Source organism: Giraffa tippelskirchi, chromosome 11, assembly GCF_054371585.1.
Source record: "Giraffa tippelskirchi isolate mGirTip1 chromosome 11, T2T-mGirTip1v1.2.pri, whole genome shotgun sequence".
NCBI lineage: Eukaryota > Metazoa > Chordata > Mammalia > Artiodactyla > Giraffidae > Giraffa > Giraffa tippelskirchi.
The window spans coordinates 125,662,198-125,672,089 of record NC_137285.1 but is presented as its reverse complement, the minus strand read 5'-3'; positions in this window follow the sequence as shown (position 1 = coordinate 125,672,089).

Genomic DNA, 9,892 nt, shown 5'->3' with positions numbered 1-9,892 from the left:
ACTACTGGACCTCCAGGGAAGTCCCAGGAAGATAAAATTTTAATCCATTTGGTGTCCTTGATGTGGAGAACCCAATGACTGGGACAGAAAGAGCATCCCAAGGAAAACAACAGGAAAGTTCAATGAAATAAAGAACTAATTCTGCAGCACTAAATTGTACAGCATATTTCAAGGAAACTTGGTGCAGGAAGATTGATACCTACATGTAGCTTGATTAAGTTATCAAACTCTAAGGATAAAGGAAATCTATTTTGAGCACTTAGGGAGAAAACATAATTCTTGTATTTCTCCTCAGCATCATGCAATGTCCCAAATAATGGAAGGATGTTTCTGAAGTCATTCAAGCCCAAAGGCAACCGGCAAATATTTTGAGACATGAAGGAATTCAGGAAGTATGGTGTCTATGAGCTCTTCATTATAAACTTACTTCATAAAGAATTCCAGACAACCAAGAGATGAATCATGTAAAGAATTCTGAAATAGAGAAGCATGATAAAATGATAGCAATGAGTACTAAATAATCCACTTAAATGCAGAATTAAGACTCAAGAACTTTGGGGATTATAACTGCAAAATAGAAATTAATGTTATAAACCTTGACAAATTAAAATTAATTACTACCATTTCTGAGGATCCAAAGGAAGTGCCAACAAGTATTCAAAGTTAATATCTTCTAAAATTGAAATGAGAAATGAGAAATTAATATTTCTTAATATTCTTAATATTTTTTATAGCTTTTTTTTTAATCATTGTGTTGTTTTTAGAAACTAATATCTCTTGATATAATATACATTTATCTGACCTTCATTGGTTTCTTCAGGTTCACTTCAGTTCCTTTTTCTTCTATCAAATTTAACTAAAATTTAACTATTTATTTATATGTGTATATATATATTCAGATTATTTGCTACTATAGGTTATTATAAGTATTGAATATGGGGAGGAATAAATTAGGAGTATGGGATTAACAGATACAAACTACTATACATAAAAATAGATAAGCAACAAGAATTTACTATATAGCACAGGGAATTATTTTTCTTTTTAGTGGGACTTGTATAATAATAAAAAGTGAAAGAAGCTTCATTTTGAAAATAAATAAAGATGTTCTGTCCCAGTTATTGAACTAGTAAAACTGCTGGCTTCCTCCCACAATCTCAACCTCAAGGAGCCAAAGAGGAAAAACACCAGGCTGCTGAGAAAACTGTGATGTGATGGGGCCTTTTTAGAACTGGTATATTGGAGGGCAGAAGTTTTAGTTTGGGGCAGGAGGCAGCCTTGAAATGTTGTAGGAGGAGAAAACAAAAGGGGAACTATTGGAGTTCTGCTTTGACTGCTTCCCGTCGTTGTCTTGGGACAGAAAGTGCCTGCCCCCCATACCAGAAACAACTCAGAAGTCTGTTCCACGTAGCCTCAGCAAAATCAGGGCAGTATAGAAGCACTTGTGAGGAACTGAGAAACAGAGGTGTGAATAACTGACTCAGGCATTTGCCTGGTCTTTGTTCCTCTCCTCAAACCCAAAACTAAGTAATTATAGTCTAATTACAATCTGACCTTAATACTGCTTCTGCCTGTGGGGAAAGGGGGTTACTTGACCTACTGAGGACTGTCTTGCTGGGGAGGGAGGGATTGATCATGGTTTTCTGGAGGCTCAGCTGCTCTGTACACCCTGAATTAGCTGGGACTGACAGAATTTGGGTCTTGCCTTCCTGATAGTGCTAAACCAATACCAACAGGGGAAAATGAATTAGTAGACTAAAATAACAAGGTATTTGAAGTGCACAACCTTTTAAAGGAAAAGCAATATCCTGGGTAACATATTTGAACAATATCAGAAATATTGAAGAAGAGAGACCAGGAATTATAGTTAGCTTATTAAATATATGTATAATGACACAGTAAGAGGTTAGCAATGTATAACACAATCAAGAAAATAGAAAAGATCCATACAGAAATAGTAAAGATGAAAAGTATAACAGTGGAAATAAAGAATACTATCTATGAAATTGGGTTTTCCTGGTGGCTCAGTGGTAAAGAATCCGCGTGCCCATGCAGGAGATACAGGTTCAATTCCTGGGTTGGGAAGATCCCCTAGAGAAGGAAATGCCAACCCACTCCAATATTCTTGCCTGGGAAATCCCATGGGCAAAAGAGCCTGGCAGGCTACATACAGTCCATGGGGTGGCAAAAGTCAGACATGACTTAGTGACTAAAACAACAACAATCTATGAAGTTAACAAAAGAATAGATATAACTGAGAAACCATTAGGAAATTGGAGGATTACTTTGAAAATATTACCCAGAATTAGGAAGGAAAGAATAAAGAGGAAGAAATATTTAATATTTAATATGATATTTTTCCAAATCCACTTAGAGATATGGAGAATTTCAACAGAAAACAGGAAACTATGGTAAAGAACAAGATAATAATTCTAAAATTGAAAAATACTGAAAAATATAACTGAAATTAAAATTCAATGGATGAGTTTTACAGCAAATTAAACTGCTGAATCAAAAAAATGAGCTGGAACATGTTGGAATAAAATATCCAGAATTAGGCATGAGGCAACAAAAGCATGATAAATACAGAAGAGAGTATAAGGGATTTATGGAGTGAAGAAAGAAAGTCTAACAAGGATCCCCAGAGGCAATGGAGGGAGATGATGGGGAAGAAGCAATATATGAAGATATAATGACAAAGAATTTTTTTAAACTGACTGAAGCCTACACACCCTGACTGGGATAAACCAGCTTATTATAGTAAAGTTGTTAAAAACCAAAGTGAAAACTAAAGTGTCAGTCGCTCAGTTGTGTCTGACTCTTTGCAACCCCATGGACTGTAGCCCACCAAGCTCCTCTGTCTAGAAATTTTCCAGGAAAGAATACTGAAGTAGGTAGACATTCCCTTCTCCAGGGGAGCTTCCTGACCCATGGATCAAACCTGGGTCTTCTGCATTGCAGGAAAATTCTTTACCATCTGAGCTTCTACCAAAGGCCAATACAAATTCTTAAAGCAGCCAGAGAAAAAAGACAAATTCCCTTTAAGGAACAACCTTTATACACTGAGAATAGATTTTTCAACAGAAGCAATGGAAATAGAAGATAATGTAATAATATTTTCAAAGTGATCATAGAAAATAATTGTCAACCAAAAATTCTATACCCTAAAGTGAAAGTATTCTTTAAAAATGAAAGACATTTTCTGACAAACAAAAGCTAAAAGAATTCATCATCATCAAGTTCATAAAAAAAGGATGTTTCATGAAAAAGAAAACCAAAGATGGGAAGAAACAGACAGAGTGAGATTACACACCCACCCACTCTCTCACACACACAATGTTACTTTAGCAACAACTGACTAACTTCATGGTCCTTATAATGACCATCTCAAATGCTAGAGATATTAAGCCAGTGCTAATTCAATATCCCATCCCAATGCACTGCATGTGTTAAGACCTCTGCGTGGGAAGTTCAATACACTATTGGTAGAAATTTAAAAGACCGAAATAAATAGAGGGATATATCTTGCTTATATACTTAATGTTGTAAAAATGTCAAATTGTCCCAAACTGATGTATATGTACAATGAAATTTTAAGAAAAATCCAAGCAGAGTTTTGTGCATGTACGTGTGGAAATTAAAAAAAACTGATTCTAAAATTTAAATGTAAATGCAGAGAACCAAGAATAGAAAGGACAATCTTGAGCAGAAGGTGGAGAGGAGGATGAGGAGGAAGGAGAAAGAAGGACATGGAAGAGAAACAGAGAGAAGAAGAATTCCAAGAAAGTGGAGGAGAATGTGGGGAGCGGGAGGAGAAGGGAACTGGGCAAGGAGAAGCAGGGGTGAAGGATGAGAGAGATTCGAGTTGAGGAGAGTGAAGATTTGAAGCAGCAAAGAGTGGAGTAGAGACTGGGAGAGTGAGCTGACACTAAGATTTCTGGGTGATGCTGAAGATCCAGTTAAGATGGGTGAGGATTTGGGGTCAAGGAGACTCAAGTCCCCAACATCACAGAGTTTTCTGAAGAATTCTCTGGACATGTTGTTTCATCTGATTTTCGCCACATGCCTGTGTGAGAGAGAGGATTGTCTCCATTGTATAAGTGAACCAAGCAGGAGGATGATCAACTTGCATCTCACTGGGAGTGGGTGGTGGATCCCTCACCATTGAGCCTGTGGCCGAGCTGGGTACCCAGGGCAGGGGGCCAGGATCAGCTCACCTGGGCTTCCTCCACAGAAGACTGGACAGCTAAGCCAGTGCGTGGAGCTCATTTGTATGATCTTGAACAAGTCCCTGGCCCCCTCTTGGCCTCAATATCCCGATCTGGACAGATAGAGGGTGGGGTTCTATGGTATGAGCCTATTGTTCTGGAACTTTATTTTCTGTCTATCCCCTCTCCACGCTGGGAGGGTGGCACAGAGCTCGGCCTGCATTTGAGGCTACAGAGAGGCCTCCTCAGAGAGGGAGCTCAGAACACGGGGAGCTCAGTAAGCAGTCAGCGATGTGTGAGAACAAGGCACTTGGAGAGCAAAGCCCTCCCCTCAGCTTTTCTTCTCACATTCGTGAGGTAAACAACCTACCCCTGGGGCAGAACCCAGCGTGTGTGTCGGGGGTGGGGAAGCTGGGGAGGGAAACCTGCCTAGGCTTGGCTGGAGACCAGGGTTCCAGTTAAGCTTTGTCCCAACTTTGCAATGTGTCCTCACCAAGTCCTCACCCTTCTCTGGGCCTCAGTTCTCTCTCTGGAAGGTGAGAGACTTGGACCAAGATGCCTTTAAAGACATCTGAATCTGACCCCTTGGGATGTTAAAAGTTGCTTATAGGGATCTCAATATTCTTAAAAAGTGCTGCCTTCAATGGACTTTCTGAACTAACTACTCCCCACTGCCTTTTTTTTCAATCAAATTGATAGCATTTGTTTGTTCAATGAGCATTTATGAAGAAAGCACTATAAGCTAGGCATAGGAAACAGAGATGAACTAGACAGAATTCCGATCCTTATGGAGCCTGTATTCAAGTGAGAACACAGACAACAAGAAATAAACAATTATAGTTTATATAGTGCTATTAATGAAATAAACAATCCCCCAAATATATAAATAAATAAAACATCAGATACAGGAGTGGCAGACCCAGCTACTAAGGGTGACTTTAAGTAAGTCACTTTCCCATTATGGGCCTCATTTCTTTCTCTAGAAGAATAACAATCCTGGGCTGGGGGAGGGGAAAAGCACAGGGGGATTTCCTTGCTGCACTGCCATGAAAGTGAGAGAACCTGCGTTACAGGAGGGGACCACACCCATGATCCAGGTGAGAAGAGCAGACTCAACCTTGGGTCACAGGGGGAAGGGGAGAATGGATGGGGGAAGGGAGGAGGGACAGGAGAGAGAACCCTCAGTCAATAAAACAGAGCACTTGCTCTGGGCTGTGCACTGTGTCAGGGGATTTAGGTCTTGTTTCTAAGTCTCACAATAAGCCAGCCATGCGGGCATCTCTGTCCCCATTTTATAGAAAAGAAAAGTTTTGAGAGAGATGATATGACTTTATACAGTAGCAGAAAGAGGATTCAAGATCAGTTTTCTCTGACTCCAAATCTGATACTGATTCAAGTACTAGAAAGATTTTAATGAGATACAAAGAAGTATAATCTTGAGCTGTATAATAGTGAGCCTTTGCATTCTGTGGAAATGGAAGGGAAGAGATATGTGAGGGCTGAGAGGTTAGGAGAATCTTCCTGGAGGGGGTGGGTTGTCAGCTAGGCCTTTTAACTGTAAGTAGGTTTGAGGCAAAGAAGAGAGAAACAGAGAACATGGGGCACTGGACTGAGACCTACTCACTGGCTCAAGGGAGGGGTACTTAAATTAGGTGCTGGGGAGAGATGAGGCTGGAAACGTGGACTAGCCCAATAAAGAGTCCAGGGTGCCTCACTGCGGATTATGATCTTGGTTTCTGGGCATTCAGGAGCTGTAGTACGTGTACAGACAGGTGAGGGACATAGTACAGGAGTATAGAATTGAAGTCATGGGACCTAAGTGGTCACGGTTGCCACACTTACTAGTCAGGTGTCTCTAGACTTCATTTAGAGTTTACTTCATTTCTCTGAAGCTCCAACACCTTGTCTATCACATACCTGACTTAAGAGTTGTGTTGATCATTGTATCCTCAAGCACTTGGTCCAGGATCCATCAAGTAGTGAGTGTTCAATAGTTGTTCACTAAATGAATTAAGATTAGAAACTGCCTATCCCAAAGACCTAAATGTAAGAGCTAAAAGTATAAAACTCTTAGAATAAAACATAAAGGAAAACTCCACGACACTGGATTTGGCAATGATTGTTTGAATATGGCAACAGAAGAAAATAATTAATTGGGCTATATCAAAATGAAAATCTTTTCTTCATCAGAGGGTACTATCCAAAGAAGTAAAAAGACAACCCCTTAAATGGGAGAAAATATTTGCAAAGCTCAACTGTAACAACAACAACAACAACAAAACTTCAAACAATCCAATTTAAAAATGGGCAAAAGACTTGACAGATATCTCTCCAAAGAAGATATACAATTGGCCTAAAGCCCATGAAATGATGCTCAACATCACTAATTATTGTGTGTGTGCACACTCAGTGAAATACAAATTAAAACCACAGTGAAATACCAGTTCACCCATCAGAAAGCTATTATCAAAACAAACAAACCAAAACAAGTGTTGGCAAGGGTGTGGGAAAACTGGAACCCTTGTGCATTGCTAGTAGATCATGAATGAACCTAGGCTAGCCTAGGGCCTGGCCCCTAGTGAGTGCTCAGTATAGGACAATGTTACGGAGGTGGGGGCAATACTATACTTCAGAACACTGAAGTTCTGTTCTTAGATGATGAAAACAGTTCTGTGATTATCTTAGCACTTGCACTTTTCCTGTAAGTGAACAGGGTACCCCTGAGGTCTACTCTGCCCTCAGATCCCAGGACACAGGATGGATGGGCCTGCCTCAAGCACACACACACTCCTACCTCCCTTCTCCCCACCTCCCAAGCTTCCAGATGCCCTAATTGGCCTCCAGAGGGGAACCGAATCTCATTGAAGGGCACTAATTAATTCCTAGAAATCCAGGTCCCCACATCCTCCTCTCACTCCACCCCAACTCCCCTGTTACTTGTTCCAGACAGGAAAGGAACTTTGCAGACTCCCCAAGGAAGGAGAGGCCTTGGGAGGGTGTCATGTGTGTGCTCTGTGCTAACTGTTGTAATGAGGCCCCAGGAGACTCCGCTGCACCAAGGCAGACCTGGAACTTGGAAAATGACTGCTGAGTACCTTCCCTGCATCTGTTCTGGCTGGACACCCATCCTCACCTTTGCCACACTATAGGCACTTGTGTTCTCACCTGGCTTCCCCATGGGCAGTTAATTTTGGTGTCTCTGTTCAAATTGCTCTAGCCGTTCCATGGTTCCGGAGGCATGGTCTATGCCACTGCCCTGGTAGGGTGTCACTGCTGAACTCCTGCCCTCACAGAGATATTTCCATCACACACTTCTGCTCATCCTTCAAGCCCCAGGGCAAACAGTCCTCTGTAAATTTTAGCCAAATGTCAGACAGGCCACCTTACCCTCCCTGTGGCACCCATGGTTTGTGGCTCCTGGCAGAACTCTTAGGACTGTGGGCCTGGAAGCAGAACTGGTCACTTGCATCTCACTCCTGCTGGCCAGACCCCTGGTCCACAGACAAGTAGAAGCTGAGGCAAGGAGGCCTCTGTCTGAGTTCTGCTCTGCCATCTGCTTTACTCCAAAGTGATGCCCTGCATTGCATTCATAGAAGTTTTTTTAACAGGTTCTGAAGTGAAATAGAAAACAATACATAAAAATTTCCTGACTGCAGGACTCCTCTGAGCCTCCACTGTGTTCATGACCTTTGTGAATCTCTAAGATTACAATTCACATGTACCCAGTCCAATTGGGGGAAATATCATTTTAGAGCTTTATCGTATACCATATGCCCAAATAAACCCTAAGGGAGTTAAAGAAGGAAATGTGAAAACTATAAAAACTAAAGGGAAATTAGTTCTGGACTGTGGATTCCCCAAACCTGGGACTGAGACTAATTCACAGTGTTCTGTCATTAAATAATGAATAGAATGAACACAGGGTTTATGATATCACTGACAGACAAGCTATGCATGTACCTTGATTTTGCATCTTGAGTAGGCTGCTTCAGCTGTTAGGTTGACACGCTTCCATTTTGGCCATGTTCCTCCTATGAAATTACATCCAGGAAACTAGTAACCTGACACTTGGAAAAGCTCCCTAATAGTGCCATCTAATCTGACATCACTTTGAGCCTGCATAAAATAGCCTTTTGTCCAAAGCAGTGACTTACCCATGTTCCTCTTTCTGGACTCTGTGCTCCTGCAGGGCAGGCTGTGCCCATCCCTCTTCACTGAGTACAAGTCCTACTCAGCAGACGCTCCTCTCTGTTTCTGCAAGAATTTTGTGCAAGTCCCCGGCTCATCACCCCATGTCACCACTTGGAATATATTGTATGCTGGGCGAGCTCCTGGCTGTGGACCTGGGGCCTTGAATTCCTAACATTCTGGGGCAACTGGGCAAATCCTACCCCACTCTATACCTCAGTCAGGTAAAGTTCAGAGAACTGCAAACCCTGACAGAACCAAACCAGTCATGAGGGTATAAGCTCAACCAAATGAAGCACCTGCCCCTCCCTGAGTCCATCCTGTTAGGTTCTCTCACCCTGAGAAGTGGGATAAGCTGATCGTCTCTCCTGCCCACGCCTCTGGAATGTCTTGTCTTTTCCACAGTCCTACTCCAGCCCATGCCCTCACTCCAGACAGCAGATGTAGGAGGAGCCCCAACCCTGGCTCTGCACTGACTTGCTAGGCGGCCACCATTCCCTCTGGACCTCGGTTTCTCCATCTGTAAAATGAGGGATTATAGGAGGTCACCTCTGGGCCCCCTGTGGCTCAGACATTCTCTGGTTGTCAGCAGCATGAGGAAGAACAGGCCGGATCATTCCCACCTGAGACTGTGGGGGCTCCACGGAGCAGGCACCCCAGGCAGTTTGGATCTCCAGAAGCTTCTAGAAGGGCTGGAGCAGGGGCCTGGGCACAACACTGACCCCCACCCAGTGCTGCCTTCAGGGCCCCAGGGTCTCTGGGTGGCCAGTTTGGGAAGGTCCAGGCCTTGTGTTAGAGTTAATGAAAGGGTAGGGGGAAGGCCTTGGAGAACAGCTTGAGTAAAGGCATGGAAGAGGGGAGTGAGGAGTGCAGCTTGGGAGGGCAGACTGCTGGGGGACAGGAGGACAAGGCAGGGCCCGCTCACACCAGGTCTTCAGTGCCAAGTCGAGGAGCTCAACTGAGCACAGCCAGGAGCTGAGAGAGGGTTCACCACAGGGAGGGGCAGGCGTGGCCAGACATATGCTTTAGGAGGGTCACTCTGACTGGAGAGTGGGGAGGAAGTAGCAGAGGCTGGGAAACGAGTGAAGAGGCCACTGCATTGGTCTTGGAGGAAAAGATGGGCATCGAGATGAAAGCAGTGGCCCTAATGGAGTGGGGGATGAATGGATGCGGGGGACACTTAGAAGGGGGGGCTGATGAAATGGCTCTGACTGGCTCTGGGTTTGGGGCCCCAAATGCCTCCCAAAGCATGAACAGAAATCTTCCAGGTGGGGAATCTGAAACCTGAAGCCGTCAAAGCCCTGGCCCAGGTCACGAGCAGCAGGAGGGTGGGGACACCAGTCCAGAACCCAGGTGCCTGGCAGCCAGCCCCAGCCCCTCTCCCACAGTGACACAAATTGCAGAGGTGAAACTAGACTACACAGTCTCCTCGGGCCTCAGACGCCAAGCCAAGCCAAGCCCAGGCATGTGGAGCATCAGGGGCTAGAGCAGCTTCT